This window comes from Saccopteryx bilineata, chromosome 6 (assembly GCF_036850765.1).
Source record: "Saccopteryx bilineata isolate mSacBil1 chromosome 6, mSacBil1_pri_phased_curated, whole genome shotgun sequence".
In the NCBI taxonomy this organism is placed as follows: Eukaryota; Metazoa; Chordata; class Mammalia; order Chiroptera; family Emballonuridae; genus Saccopteryx; species Saccopteryx bilineata.
Window position 1 is genome coordinate 7,598,184 of NC_089495.1, and position 14,593 is coordinate 7,612,776.

The following is a 14,593-nucleotide window of genomic DNA, read 5'->3' on the forward strand; positions in this document are numbered from 1 at the left end:
CCGGTTCAGATCTCCGCCTTCCCACGCCTGGACCACTGTTTTCTCCACCCTGAGCCCATCCCTCTGGTCCGACAGTTCTCCTTGACTGTGGCTCGTTGTTCCTCCGAACTTTCCAGGCTTCCCCTTCAACACTGTATCCAATGTCCCGTCAGTCAGCTCCCCCGGCTTCCTTCTGTCCCTACCTTACTGCACCCCAGCAGCGACCCGGCCACGTTTTATCATCACCGCCTCCTTGGTTTCGTGCAGCTATTCGCAAATGTTTTGGTCTCTGGACCTCCGTCCACTCTTACAAGTCACTGAGAACCACGACGTGGATGTGTGTTACCGCTATCGATAGTTAGTTAGCACAGTAAAAAGGGACATGCAGACATTTTAAACATCCATGTATTCATTTAAAATTAAAAAAAAACCTTACAGGTCAACATGAACTCTTTGGTGTAAAATAACTCTTGTTCCAAAGCAGAAACAGAAGTGGGGAGAAGAGCCACCGCCCTGCGTCCCTGCGGCTGTGGCGCAGGACTGGCTTAAAGGAGGGGGCCAGAGCACGACCCCTCCCCCTTCTGCCTCAGCGTTGCAGCGCCTTCTTGTAACTGAAGTTCCGAAACAAAATGCGGCCTCCCACAGCTACATCGCTCGAGAAGGAAGAGTATTTTCATTTACTTTGCAAATAATCTTGGATTTTCTACTTGGATACAATACCAATTCTTCACAGCTGGTCATTTCGTAAAGGCTTTGTGCAGTGTATTCACTAAAAACATATCAGTGAGATTGTTTGCTCCTGTGTTGCGGTGAAACCCATTGGTTTACCTTGTACCCATGCAAAATGCTGTAACATCATGCATTGGTCACTTGGAAAATATGGAATGTACACAGTTGTTACAAATGTTGATGAATTCATCATACAATAACGCAGTTGTTACAAATGTTGATGGATTCATTATACAATAACAATGCAGTTATTAAAAATGTTGATGAATTTATCATACCATAATAAAAAAAAAGTGATCTTACAGCTACCAATCTCCTGTATTTAAGTAGTGGGTTGTTGTTCCCAATTTACTTTTCACATGAAAACTCATATTTTATCATTGATCATATGTACTGACAGCTGCTTGCTTTTGAAGTATCAGGCTTACTTCACACATTTTCAGTCAAATGTCTCCCAAGGACTCAAATCTATATAACCATTCTTTCAGATAAAATGGTGATTTGCGGGCACATTGGTTAATTTTAGCTCTCAACTCGATCACACAAGTGTTTTCCTTGAAGAAAGCATCGTACTTTAGTATGGAACAGACATACTTCAAGCGTAACTCCAATTTTGTCATGCAGACTATTTAGAAGACATATAGTCAAGGATTGACATGTTATAAAATTAATACTATTTTCTGCTTCATCAAGGACATTCCTAACAGAAACTGGCTTTTTTTTTTTTTAATGCAACTGTGTGATGGTGAAAAATATGATGATGATTACTAGAGCTTTGGTGCCAGTGTCTTGATTTATGCTAATGCGCCAGCTGTTTCACCCATCATTGCTCTTACACCATCCTTGTGAATGTCAACACGGGGAAAAAGAGAAATGACACCTTGGGATATTCTGACAGACGTTAGGACTTCGTGGACTGAGTGGAAATGTCCACGCACCATACTTACTCAGAATTCTGCCCTATCACAGAGGATTCCCAACCCTGGTTGTGTATTAAAAGAATGTGGACAGCTTTTAATATTAAATACCTATGCTCAGGCCCCAAGTTAGACTAATGAAATCACAACCATTGAGAATGGGGCCTAGACATCAGTTTTTGTTGTTGTCTCTTTTTAAAGTTTCCCAGGCGTTTCTGATCAGCAAAGTTGAGAAACTTGGGTCTGGTCTCAGGAGAATTTGAACTTGTTTTCAAATCAATGCCCTTTTCCTTTCTTTCATTATTTTGACTTTTCCCAAGTTTTTTGCTGAACTAAGAACACTTACCCGTCACTCTTTTAACTCATTCAAATCTAATACCCTAGAAGAAAGCTTCCAACTTTAAAGAGAGCGATAAAAATAAAGCATTGGTGAACTCTCACCTAGCCTGTACAAGTAATTGAGGTTTGACTGAATTTCATCGCGTTTTTATTAAAAGACAAATATTAAAATACAAAGCTTAACTCAATATTTCTTTTCTTCAAACAAAGAGCCGAGGGACCAGCTTGCGGTACGAGTAGATGCACCTCATTCTGTCGTAATTACTCACATAACGGGAAGGATGTTCAGACTCCCAGAGGAAAAGCATCGGAATCACTAAGGAGATTACATACCGGGTTCTGTACTCTACCCGCTAGAGGAATACTCACATAGTTCAGAAACCTGTCTAACGCTGGATACATTTTTAAATGTTTTCTTCTTAGTTCGTCACAATACTTGATCTTGAAGCCACTTGATTTATTGAGAATGTATTCTTTCCTCTGGTTTTTAAAAATAATTATTGATTTCTACATAAATTTGTTCTCAGGAAGGAAGCCACATTTTTTTTGTATATGCTAATAAGCACAAACAGAACCTCATACTGCAGTTGATGAAATTCCTTCTTAAACAAAGCACTTGGCTCCATTTTGAATTTCACTGCCTAGGACAGGGGTCCCCAAACTATGGCCCATGGGCCGCATGCAGTCCCCTGAGGCCATTTATCCGCCCCCCCCCCCGCACTTCCAGAAGAGGCACCTCTTTCATTGGTGGTCAGTGAGAGGAACATAGTTCCCATTGAAGTACTGGTCAGTTTGTTGATTTAAATTTACTTGTTCTTTATTTTAAATATTGTATTTGTTCTCGTTTTGTTTTTTTACTTTAAAATATGTGCAGTGTGCATAGGGATTTGTTCATAGTTTTTTTTATAGTCTGGCCCTCCAACAGTGTGAGGGACAGTGAACTGGCCCCCTGTGTAAAAAGTTTGGGGACCCCAGGCCTAGGACATGCTGGAATTATGGAGACAAAGAGTTAAGCTTGCTGATATATAAATTACATAATAGCTCTCGGTAAGTGGCAGAATTTCTTGATAAAAATTAGACCATAAAGTAAAGGTGAACAGTATTATAAAAATAAAGCCTTCTGTTGATGACTTCTTCTATCAAAACCATAAAACACGTTTAAAGATAACCTGTCTTTATTTTTTAATGCTGCTCCTCTCACATCTAAGCATGATCTTTCCTTCCTTAAAAAAGATGAAAAAGGCTGACAGTCTCAGATGACCAGTGACACTAGGAGCTGACGTCAGAACTCCATGTGTCCATCTTACAGGCCACAGGACAGAAGCCCACTTAGCGTGGTGGATAAACTATTCCGGTGATAAAACTGTTCACAAAGTATCATTTGAACCCTCAACCACATGGGACTTGAGACAGAAATCGGGGCTGTGGCTTTCTCCCTTCAGAGACACTGCACCCCTGAATTGCTACCCAGGTGTCTGGTAGAAGCCCAAAGAGCGGCTGCCCTTCGGAGTCTGAAAGGGACGGCGTGGGTTCCCCCGGCTCAGAAGAGGAGGGTAAGGATTTTTAAGTGTAGCAAGTGACGGGTGACATGGAGCAGAACTTCAGACAGGCCCGGGGCATGGCGGGGAATGAAGGTCTCGAGCTTCCCTGGTCTCTCGCAGTTGTCTTTGAGAGCTTTGTCTCTGAGAGCTGCCTTGTGCACAAGCTCCCAGCCCTGCTGACCGCGCCCCCATGAACGTCCACAGGAAAACTCGCTAAATGCACTCTGGGTGCTCTGTGGACAGGTAGAAGAAGATCAGGCCTGAGGTTTCACCGACCAAAGGCTATCCGCCTTTCTTTTATTTATTATCATTATTGTCACTCTTCTGTTTCTATCACCGTTTCACATAAATTATTTAAACTCCCAGTACATCAAACTCTTGTGAAATAGGGAAGGAATACTAAACAGGTCCCAGCAGGGGCTCCCTTCCCAGACCACCTTTAGATTTCCCGTTCTCCAGCTGGGACCGCTGGGACCGCTGGGCCCTCGACAGGGTGAACATTTGAGCTCACCACGCTTTCATCTGTGACTGTGACGGTGCCTAGTGCCACTCTGGGAACATCTTGGAGGGAAAAGTTACCTCTGCACAGAATGTTGTGCTTTGCCGTTTCTGTCCTACTTTGCAAGATGGTTACCTAATGATTTAGAACTTGTCAGATTATTCGGATGCTGTATGTTTCAATAATTTCTACTAATGTAATTGTCACATCCGGCTTTTATGTTAACTGAGCAATGTTGGTGTTTGGTTTATTTGACTTTATTACACCGCAAATTTCTTATTTAAAATATCCTGGCTTATTTCCATTTTAAAAATTGCTCTTTCCTCTCCTCTCCCTCCCTCCCTTCATCCCTCCTTTTTTCCCTTCCTCCCTTTTATCCTCCTTCCCTCCCTCCCTTGCTTCCTTCCTTCCTTCCTTTCTTTCTTCCTTCCTTTCTTTCTTTCTTATTTACTGGTTGAAATTGAAATCCTTATATTGAAATCATAGAGAACAGTCATATATTTCTAATCATTATTTAATAGTTACATGTCCTAAGCATGGTACACACACACACACACACACACACACACACATACACACACACAGACATTCATTTTCCCAATGATATCTCATTCTCTGAGACAGGAATTATCATTTCCCCCATTCTGTAGATACTGAAAACCTCAGACTTAGATGGATCATGTGAAGTGACCAGGTTAGTAAGTGGCAGGCTCACTGGAATTAGCTACTTTCCCTGTGGAGTGAGATTCTTAGCCGTTCTGCCCATAATTCCATCTGTTCTTTGAAGAGGAAGAATATTAACCAGATATTAACCTTGATATTAGCCAGAAACTTCCCTTAGTGGCCCTTACAAGGCTCTAGCTGTGGATTTATCCAAAACCATCTTGACGTCATCTGTTCTTCTACCCTTAGCATGTCACATGGAAGATTTTTCCAGAAGTTTATTGTTCATCTCGTTACCCAGCTACCCCTCCTGGGCCTTGAAAAGATCTCCCCACAACCCCTTTCAGCTTCGGGGCATTTCTCTGGCTTGCTGCCTCTAAGGGACGTGTCCCCTCGCCTCCCCCTCTCCTGATCTCTTTGGTGTCTGCCGCACCTGGTCTCGGCTTTGACTTTGCGGAGTTCTGGATCAGGTCCTCTTCATGACGCGGTTGCTCCTCCTTTCTCCTCATTTCTTTAACAGTCCTCCTTTCAACCTCTTTCCCGTCCACGATATTCCTGGGAAAGTACAGACCAAACAGATCTCTCGGGTTACTTCCGGTACAAAAAGCTTTGCTCAGGGAAGTTATTTGGGCACTGCAGTGAGTGGGTTGAAGGAAGGAGGCGAGTCCAAGAGGCTCAAAAGTGACATTTGGGTGATGAGGCTTTCCTGGAGGTGTGAGTGTGTGTGTGTGTGTCGGGGGGGGGGAATGAAAGGAGTGCCCGGTGGTGACACACCAGCTTGGAGGTGAGACTGGCTCCTAGCGTTTCCCGGTCTATAGCTTTGGGCAGTTCTTCAGAGCTCTGTGAGCCTCCCTGCTTTCACTTCCAAGAGGAGGGTTGCAAGCTCAGCCTTGTTCGTCGGCCTGAGCACTGGAGGAAACAGCTCATACTTGTTCAGAGGAAGGACTCCAGCAGTTGCAGCTATTCAATCTATATTGCCACCAAGGTTTGGGGCAATTAAGGTGAAAGGGGAGATATAGGGAATGAAGGAGGAAAAAAACAATCAAGAACCCCAAGACCATCAGCCTAAATGACCAGGGTGCTATTAACACACCTCAGGTGATTTCTGGCCCCTGAACTTGGAAAAGATGCATCATCTTTGCAAAGATCTCTTGACAACACTAGCCGATTATTTGCCAGGTAACTTTCTACTTGCGAGTTTCTTTCTGTAGAAGGTTGCTGGGGTGGTGGGAGAAACTGGCGCAGGGCAAGGCTGGGCGGAGGGCAGAGAGAGGAGGGGTGCCGGTGCTGAGGAGAGGAGTCGCACAGACATTTTTCTCAATTCATACACTTTTTCCAGGTTTGCTCTGGGGTGTTGTTAACTGTTGTATAGACTTCCCGCTGATTATTGACTCTGCTGTACAATACCTGTGTTTTGTCATAGTTTGTTTCCTAAAGTTGAGTATCCGAGTGATAGATGTTTTTGAAGTGTTCTTTCTGCAAGAAGACATTGATCCCTATCGCGTTGCGGCTGAAGCCACGAGCACTTCCAGCACGGGGTTTTCCCACGGCCCCTGCCATCCAAGTCTGTAGCTATTCATCCTCCCCTGATGATTCTTTCCCGAAAGAGGGATTTCACCAACGTAACATGGGAAGATTCTTAGATTACGAACACGTATAATCCAGTTTTTCACCGCCTGTTTGTAAAAGGTCACCAAAAATAAAAAGTACAACAAAGCCCTGGCTCAGTGGTACAGAATCAGCCTGATGTGTGGATGTCCCAGGTTTGATTCCCGGTCAGGACACAAAAGAGAAGTGCTTGTCTGCTTCTCCACCTCCCTTTCTCTCTCTCTCTCTCTGTCTCTCTCTGTCTTTCTCTCTCTCTTCTCCTCCCATAGCCATGGCTTGAGTGGTTCAAGTGCATTGGCCCCAGGAGCTGACAGTGGATCCGTGGAGCCTTCACCTCAGGTGCTAAAAGAAATAGCTCGGTTGGTAGCATGGCCCCAGATGGGCAGAGCATGGGCCCCAGATGGGGGTTGCAGGGTGGATCCCATTCAGGGTGCGTGTGGGAGTCTGTCTGTCGATCTCCCCTCCTTTCACTTAGCAAAGAAGAAAAATAAATAAATAAATAAATAAAAGTAGAGCAAAACTCACAATGAGCAGTCAGGGAGCCCTGCTCGTATTGCTGTATCTTCACGCTTCCCGGGTTCTCATCATCATCTTCCTAAAAGCTAGACCTGTAGCACTCAGTCCAGTTTACTGCTAAACTGAAAACGCAACATGTTAACAGCATTGGAAAACAGCTCTATATCCCCTCAGGGTCCTAACCACGGCGGGATTTATTTTACAGACTGCCTTTCACTTGCATCATAGCACATATTTGCGGCTGTATTTTGTAGACTGATCCATTGCTTTTTCCAAGCCTATGAGTGTTCCCTGGCAAATAACCTTCCAGATGTGAGAATAACTGGGAGAAGACCCTGACTGATTACATCCAGAGAATTCCAGAGGGAACGTAAGAGTGGGCTGTTCGTCACATGCGGCACAGAGAGCTTCCTGGGGGCGGGGTGGGGGGAGCGGACGGGGAAAGCTTGTTACTCAATGTCTGCACGCTCTTCAGTTCTTAGACTGAGGCTCTGCCCCCCAACTTTTTTTCCCCACTGCTGTTTTCTTTCTTGTAAAACCTTAGGTTCTCCAAATAACCCAGGCTTTTGAAAAGCTCAGAGCTATTCTGGTCAAATAACCAAACGAGCAAAATTCCCCTTTCCCATCGTCCTGGTTGCTCCTCTCTGTTAGGAGTTTGATGGAAAGAGTCTTAGACAAATCAGGCCTGGTTCCAGTCCCCGCCCCACCCTCTCGGAGGAACTTTGAGGGTGAGTCACATGGCCTTTCTGAACCTCATGTAGCTACCATAACTGTGAACGCAAATGCGGATCCTGTCTACCTGACGAGTTTCTGTGGGGGGTCGAAAGTGTCCAAGTCTGGGGTTCGCTTGGGAAACTTGAACACGGGACACAAATATCGACTATTGCATAGGACCCGAAGGCATATCTTAAATGTACTGTACTGGATTTTCCCAGCTGTCATTTCTAAACAGTTTCACAGAAGTTAAGAAACAATTGACAGCTGGAGTAGCCTGTTGTGTGTGTACACCATTGTCTGGAAAACACTGAATTCGTGACAAATTTAACTTACGTGAATCTTGGTAAGGCATTATGTAATTTTTAAACAACCAAAGTTCCTATTCCTGGTTTTCTCATTTCTCATTTATTCTTGGGCCTAGCCCAAGAATCATTATACTGTACTGGTTCCCTTTTGTCTACAACATGGGAATATTTATTCTTTTTTTTTTTTTTTTTTTTTTTGACAGAGACAGAGAGAGAGTCAGAGAGAGGGACAGATAGGGAAAGACAGAAAGGAAGAGAGATGAGAAGCATCAATTTTTCACTGTGGCTCCTTAGTGTCCTTAGTTGTTCACTAACTGCTTTCTCATATGTGCCTTGACGGGGTGAGGGGGCTCCAGCAGAGCGAGTGACCCCTTACTCAAGCCAGCGACCTTGGACTTCAAGCCAGTGACCTTTGGGCTCAAGATAGTGACCATGGGGTCACGCCTCTGATCCCACGCTCAAGCCAGTGGCCCCGTGCTCAAGCTGGTGAGCCTGGGCTCAAGCTGGCAACCTCGGGGTTTCGAACTTTGGGTTCTCTGCTTCCCAGTCCGACGCTCTATCCACCGCAACACCTCCTGGTCAGGCTGGGAATATCTATTCTTTAGAGGAGTGATGAAATTTAAATGAGAACACGTGTGGAGGTCCTCTCAGAAAGGAGTGTGTTTACACACGCTTTACCTCTATATCAGACATCCCTACTAAGGAAATACTATAAATATCTTAGAATAAAGATGTTATATTCTTCTTTTTTTAATATAAATCAGTTTTTCAAGGAGATATTTGAGGTCTTTCCTTATTTCCTATCATAATATGTATTGTTGGGTGGGTGGGGGGGCATTGGTGGAAAGCAGCCCCAGTCCCAGTCCACGTCCAGAGAAGCCGGCGCTCCTTTCAAGTTTCCCTCTCTTTCCCCTTCTCACCATGCTGCTCCTCGGCAGGAGGGACGATGGGCTTTAGGGGTGATTTATATTCAACATAAAAATTTTTTTCAGGCCTTGGCCGGTTGGCTTAGTGGTAGAGCATTGGCCTGATGTGCGGAAGTCCCGGGTTCGATTCCCGGCCAGGGCACACAGGAGAAGCGCCCATCTGCTTCTCCACCCCTCCCCCTCTCCTTTCTCTCTGTCTCTCTCTTCCCCTCCCGCAGCGAGGCTCCATTGAAGCAAAGATGGCCTGGGCACTGAGGATGGCTCTGTGGCCTCTGCCTCAGGTGCTAGAATGGCTCTGGTTGCAACAGAGCAACGCCCCAGAGGGGCAGAGCATCGCCCTCTGGTGGGCATGCCGGGTGGATCCTGGTCGGGCGCATGCGGGAGTCTGTCTGACTGCCTCCCCGTTTCCAGCTTCAGAGAAATACAGAAAAGAAAAAAATAAATAAATAAATATTTTTTTCCTTCAGTGTTATTAGAGCCCATCGTGGGGAGCTCAGGACTGTCTGGTGGCCGTTCCTCACTTGGATTTAATGATGCAGCCCCCGTGTGGCCCCCTCGAGCACCCGTCATCTTCACATGGGTGGGAGGCCGTGGGGGAGAACATGTGGGCCGTGCCCTGGATGCCATCCGGGCGTGCACCGTGATAAACCTCGTGACATCCGGGCATGCACAGTGATAAACCTCGTGCCTCCCGGGCGTGCACCGTGATAGACCTCGTGCCTCCCGGGCGTGCACAGTGATAGACCTCGTGCCTCCCGGGCGTGCACCGTGATAGACCTCGTGCCTCCCGGGCGTGCACCGTGATAGACCTCGTGCCTCCCGGGCGTGCACCGTGATAGACCTCGTGCCTCCCGGGCGTGCACCGTGATAGACCTCGTGCCTCCCGGGCGTGCACCGTGATAGACCTCGTGCCTCCCGGGCGTGCACCGTGATAGACCTCGTGCCTCCCGGGCGTGCACCGTGATAGACCTCGTGCCTCCCGGGCGTGCACAGTGATAGACCTCGTGCCTCCCGGGCGTGCACCGTGATAGACCTCGTGCCTCCCGGGCGTGCACCGTGATAGACATCGTGCCTCCCGGGCGTGCACCGTGATAGACCTCGTGCCTCCCGGGCGTGCACCGTGATAGACCTCGTGCCTCCCGGGCGTGCACCGTGATAGACCTCGTGCCTCCCGGGCGTGCACCGTGATAGACCTCGTGCCTCCCGGGCGTGCACCGTGATAGACCTCGTGCCTCCCGGGCGTGCACCGTGATAGACCTCGTGCCTCCCGGGCGTGCACCGTGATAGACCTCGTGCCTCCCGGGCGTGCACCGTGATAGACCTCGTGCCTCCCGGGCGTGCACCGTGATAGACCTCGTGCCTCCCGGGCGTGCACCGTGATAGACCTCGTGCCTCCCGGGCGTGCACCGTGATAGACCTCGTGCCTCCCGGGCGTGCACCGTGATAGACCTCGTGCCTTCCGGGCGTGCACTGTGATAGACCTCGTGCCTCCCGGGCGTGCACCGTGATAAACCTCGTTCATGCCAGAAATTTTTAACCTCGACCCCATCAGAGGATGCGCCACTGAGGGTCTCTGAACCCTGACGTGTCCCCGTTTTATTTCTGGCTGATCCCCTCGGGTTGAGAAGGAGCGGGTCCTGGCACGCGCAACCCTGGGTGTGCGGGGCGGGGGGGGCTGGCCTTTTTGAGCCACTGACTAAGGTCCTTGGAGAGTGAAAGGCTGCGCTCTCCGGACTGGGTTTCTGGGAATGTTCGGTGCTCTGCATGGGGAGGGGTCCCGCGGGGTCGGGAGAGCAGGCTGCCCTGGAATCTGCCTTCTGGGTGTGTGTTGGGCAGATAAAATGTATTATGCTCACTTTGTTAAAGATGGCGCTGCCCATGTGAGGCGGTAGCCCAGGTGATATTAATGTGTGTTGAAAATCCTTGTAGCCTGGGGCTTGGTTTTGGGATTAAGCCTTTCCCACCCTTTTTGATGTGGGGTGGTACAATCCCATTATGCCTCAGATAAGTGACTTTGTATTAGAGACTTCTCTATTTTGTATATTGGATTAGAGGTTGTGAAGCTACAATATAAAGTGGGGGCAGAACGGGAGTTTGCTCTTTTGGTTCCTGAGATTATGATTAGAGGAGAGAGCAGAGAGGAGAGCAGAAAGAGGCCATGTGACCAGGAGAAGCAGCCAAGATGGCGGAGTATTGAGTGAGAGGCCAGTTTGTGCAGTTTGACGCTGGAGAAGGAAGGAGATGGGGAACAGAGGTGAATAAGTCTGGTGAGCTAGAAACCTTTGATTCTAGGAAACTCGGATAAGTCAGTAGCTTTGTGAGCACTGAATGTGAGTGGGTTTTGGAGCCCAGTGTGTGTTTTTACTTGCCCGCCGGATGCAAGCTAGGATTAAAGATGACAGCCCATCAGTTCTTGGCTCTGTTGTTTCTTTACCGACTGTCCGAATCCAATGCGAACCTGCATGGGCCAGGCTGCTTTCATAGTGGCCCTGGCTTCTGGATTTACAGTGTGGAAGGCTGCGTGGCGGGGGAGGCGTGTCTCTGACCTGACTGGTGGTCAGTATTTTCTGGAGTCACAGACAGGACTGGCCTCACCATCCCAGCAATGCCACCTGTCTGGTTTAGGGGTTTCATATCACTGCGCCACGCTGATGTCCCCTAAGGACCCCTCAATTTAAGCTGCAGGACGAAGAACCCCAATTCAAAGCCCAGCTGCTGCTTTCTGTGCACTCACCGAGTTTCCTCATTCCCTGACCCCTCCCTGGAAGCTGTTTCTTCACCTGAAGGAGTTTCCAGGGGGTGGGTCCTTGCCTCGAACCGGGAATGAGAGTTTGGAGTGTATCTGTTATCCCACATTCTCTCCAGGTGGAGAAGAGATAAAGGTGACTCATCAGAGAAAACAGAGACAAGTTATATATTTTTTAAATCGTGGAAGAAGGTTGTGAACCAGATATGGAAATAGAAGGAAGCCACACCAACTTCCCCAGAGTAGCTGAGACTGTAGGTAGTGCTGTGTGCACATGGTTTGGAATGACCGCACAGGTGCTCTGTCCTCTGGTGGCTGCAGCACACACCTCACCACACAGAAGGCAAGCCCAGGGACACGGTTTCCAGCAGGTATTTCCCAGTCATCCTCTCAGGCCTCGCCCCTGTGGCCCCAGGCATCTGGCCTTTCTGAGACAGGACCTGCTGTCAGACTGACCGGAGAGGCAGGACGCCAGTGCCTCTCAGGACACCTTCCCACCTGACTCTCAAATGGAAGGAAGACACAGAGAACACTTTTCCGACTGTCTCCATTCACATCCTTTCTCAAAACAAAAGTTGACATTTGCATGGTAATCTTTCAGCAAATTGGGCTAGAATAAAAAAAAAGATATCCAACTCAATATTGTAAAAGAATTTTACCTTTTTTTTTTTTTTTTAAGTTCTTGGAGACTCATCAGTGACAAGAAATACCTTTTAAGCCCTCCCTCAGACACTGTCACATTTTTCAGGTGACATTTCCTTCTACTTCACATGACTTATCTGACAGTCACATATCAGCAATATACCACCGGGAAGATAATTGGAATGAAGAAAGCTTTCTGCTTCAACTGGAAGAAGAAGAGAAGGAGGAGGAGAAGGAGAAGGAGAAGGAGAAGAAGAAGGAGAAATGAAGTCACAGCAAATGCTTTTAGAAGCACAACAGTAGAATGTCAATTTCCTGACTCAGCAACCCAAACAAAAATGGCAGGTCTATTCACAAGGAACCTGCCACCTCCAGTGTTCAGTGGCATTGTGGGCTTTCGGAGCAAACTGGAGTGGGAACTGTGGGAAAGAGGAGACAGAGCCCTCGCTCGAATGTCCAGTTAAGGCTGCAGTGCCCAGCATGCCAATGTCCTGTCCCGCAAACTCAGCTGGGACCCAACGCAAGCCTCCTGCCCGCCTCACCTTAGAGCAGAAGTTCCCGTCAGTCCTGTAGGAAGCAAGGTCCCTGGCCCACAAAGTTAATCAGGGAGCAACGTGGACCCAGGCAAAGTTTTAATGTGGTGGTGTTCACAGACCCACATCCTCCTTGTGCCCAGAAGCACAGAATTACATCTCATTCCCACTTATTAGACAGAATCAAACATGCTGATTATAAAAATGTCCATGTGTGGAAGAACAACAAAAAAATATCGATGAATACAGTCCCTTCTATATCATATCAAGAAGTAAATCCTCAAAGGTATAGTTATTTTGCCAAGGACAATTTCCACAAGATATTCCCCCCCCCACACACACACCTCTATCTACCTAAATCTCTATCTCTCTCTCTTGACAGGAAGCCCCTGACTTAGAAACATCCACCCACCTTACCAAGATGTGAGACACACTGTTCCAGAAATGGAAAGATATTCTCTCACGGGAAGGAACCTAGCTCAGCATCCCCCAGGCTAGCAGCCTGTAGGAAAGGATTCCTCCCTGCAGGGGGCAGACAGCAGCTGCGGGGTGTTGAGGCTCACAGCAGGTGGGGGGCTGCGAGACACACCCCAATCCACTCTCCCAGTGCCCTGCCCGACCCGTGAGAGAGATGAAAGTGGATTCTGAAGTTATTCATCGAAGTCTGGAACATGAAAAAGAAAATTTGAATTCTTTATTTTGTTTTCTACTTTGCTACTAAAGTCCTTAAAGGGGAAATAGCTTCGGAAACATTTTTCACAGGGAAACTTGATAATTCATAATTTATAGTCTGGGTTTAGAATCCTGCCTACTGTCAAGATGGCATGTGTTCTCACACTTGTGCAACACGCCCCAGGCATGAATTATTGCACACAAATTCACAGCTTACTACTACGTCTTACTACTTGATTGTCACATACTGATTTAAGAAGAGACCATTTTCGGTCACTAATAAATGGGTTTTTTAAATTGTTTTTGATGCTGTTTTTAAGGTGAGAGGAGGGGAGTTAGTGAGGCAGTATCATGCATAAGCCTAGACTGTGATCCACCCAGCAACCCCATCTGGGGCTGATGCTCAAGTACCAAGCTATTTTTAGTACCTGAGGCCAATGCACTCAGACCAACCAAGCTATTGTCAGTGCTAGGTCCACTGTATGACCAGTATCGCAGCCATCACAGCCGCCATGCAGGTGCAGGTTCCCATTAGATTCAGATAGACAGTAGAGAAACAGCAGAGCTGAAAATTGGTGGGCCATGCCTTTATATTAACCTTGCACCAGCGGGCGAGTAAATACACACAGCAGGAAAACACTTCCTTTTCCATTCAGGGCTCCCAAAGCCACTGACTTTCCCCTGATTTTCCTAGAATTAAAGACACCCACTAGCTCAGTCACCTCTGTCCCCCATCTGCATGCCTTCTCCTCTCTGTACAAACTGGCTTCTCCTTCAGCCTCCTGCCATCTTGGCTGCTTCTCTCCAAAAACGTGGCCTCTCTGCTTCCCCTTTCCTTGTTTCTTAAAACCTTTTGACACGAAACCCCTCCTCCAGCAAACATTAGCATAACCAAGCCCCTTCCCACGCAGGAAGGTAATGAGCAGTATCACAAATCACATATCTGCCATTGTTAACAAAGTGAGCATAAAAATCACATTTTACAAACTTATTTGCCCAACAGCCATGCTTGAACCAGTTGAACCACTGGCTGTGGGAGGGGAAGACGGTGAGAAGGGGAGAGGGAAGGGGATTGAAGTAGGTGGTATTTTCTCCCGTGTATCCTGACCAGGAATCAAACCCAAGACATCCATACGCCAGGCTGATACTCTATCCACTGAGCCACCTATCAGGGCCAAATAATGTGTTTTTGTTATGGAAGCTTTAATGTAATTAATTCTACCTGTAACTTCAAGTTCAAGAAAGCAAGGTCTATTTTCCT

The 14,593-nt window shown here is 47.3% G+C and overlaps 1 non-coding gene across 1 annotated transcript; it reads left to right on the forward strand.

The window, feature by feature from the left end:
* Positions 1–8,805: 8,805 nt before the first annotated feature.
* Positions 8,806–8,881, forward strand: TRNAI-GAU (transfer RNA isoleucine (anticodon GAU)). The gene has a single exon. It is a non-coding gene; the product is annotated as a tRNA-Ile (tRNA).
* The last annotated feature ends 5,712 nt before the right edge of the window (positions 8,882–14,593 follow it).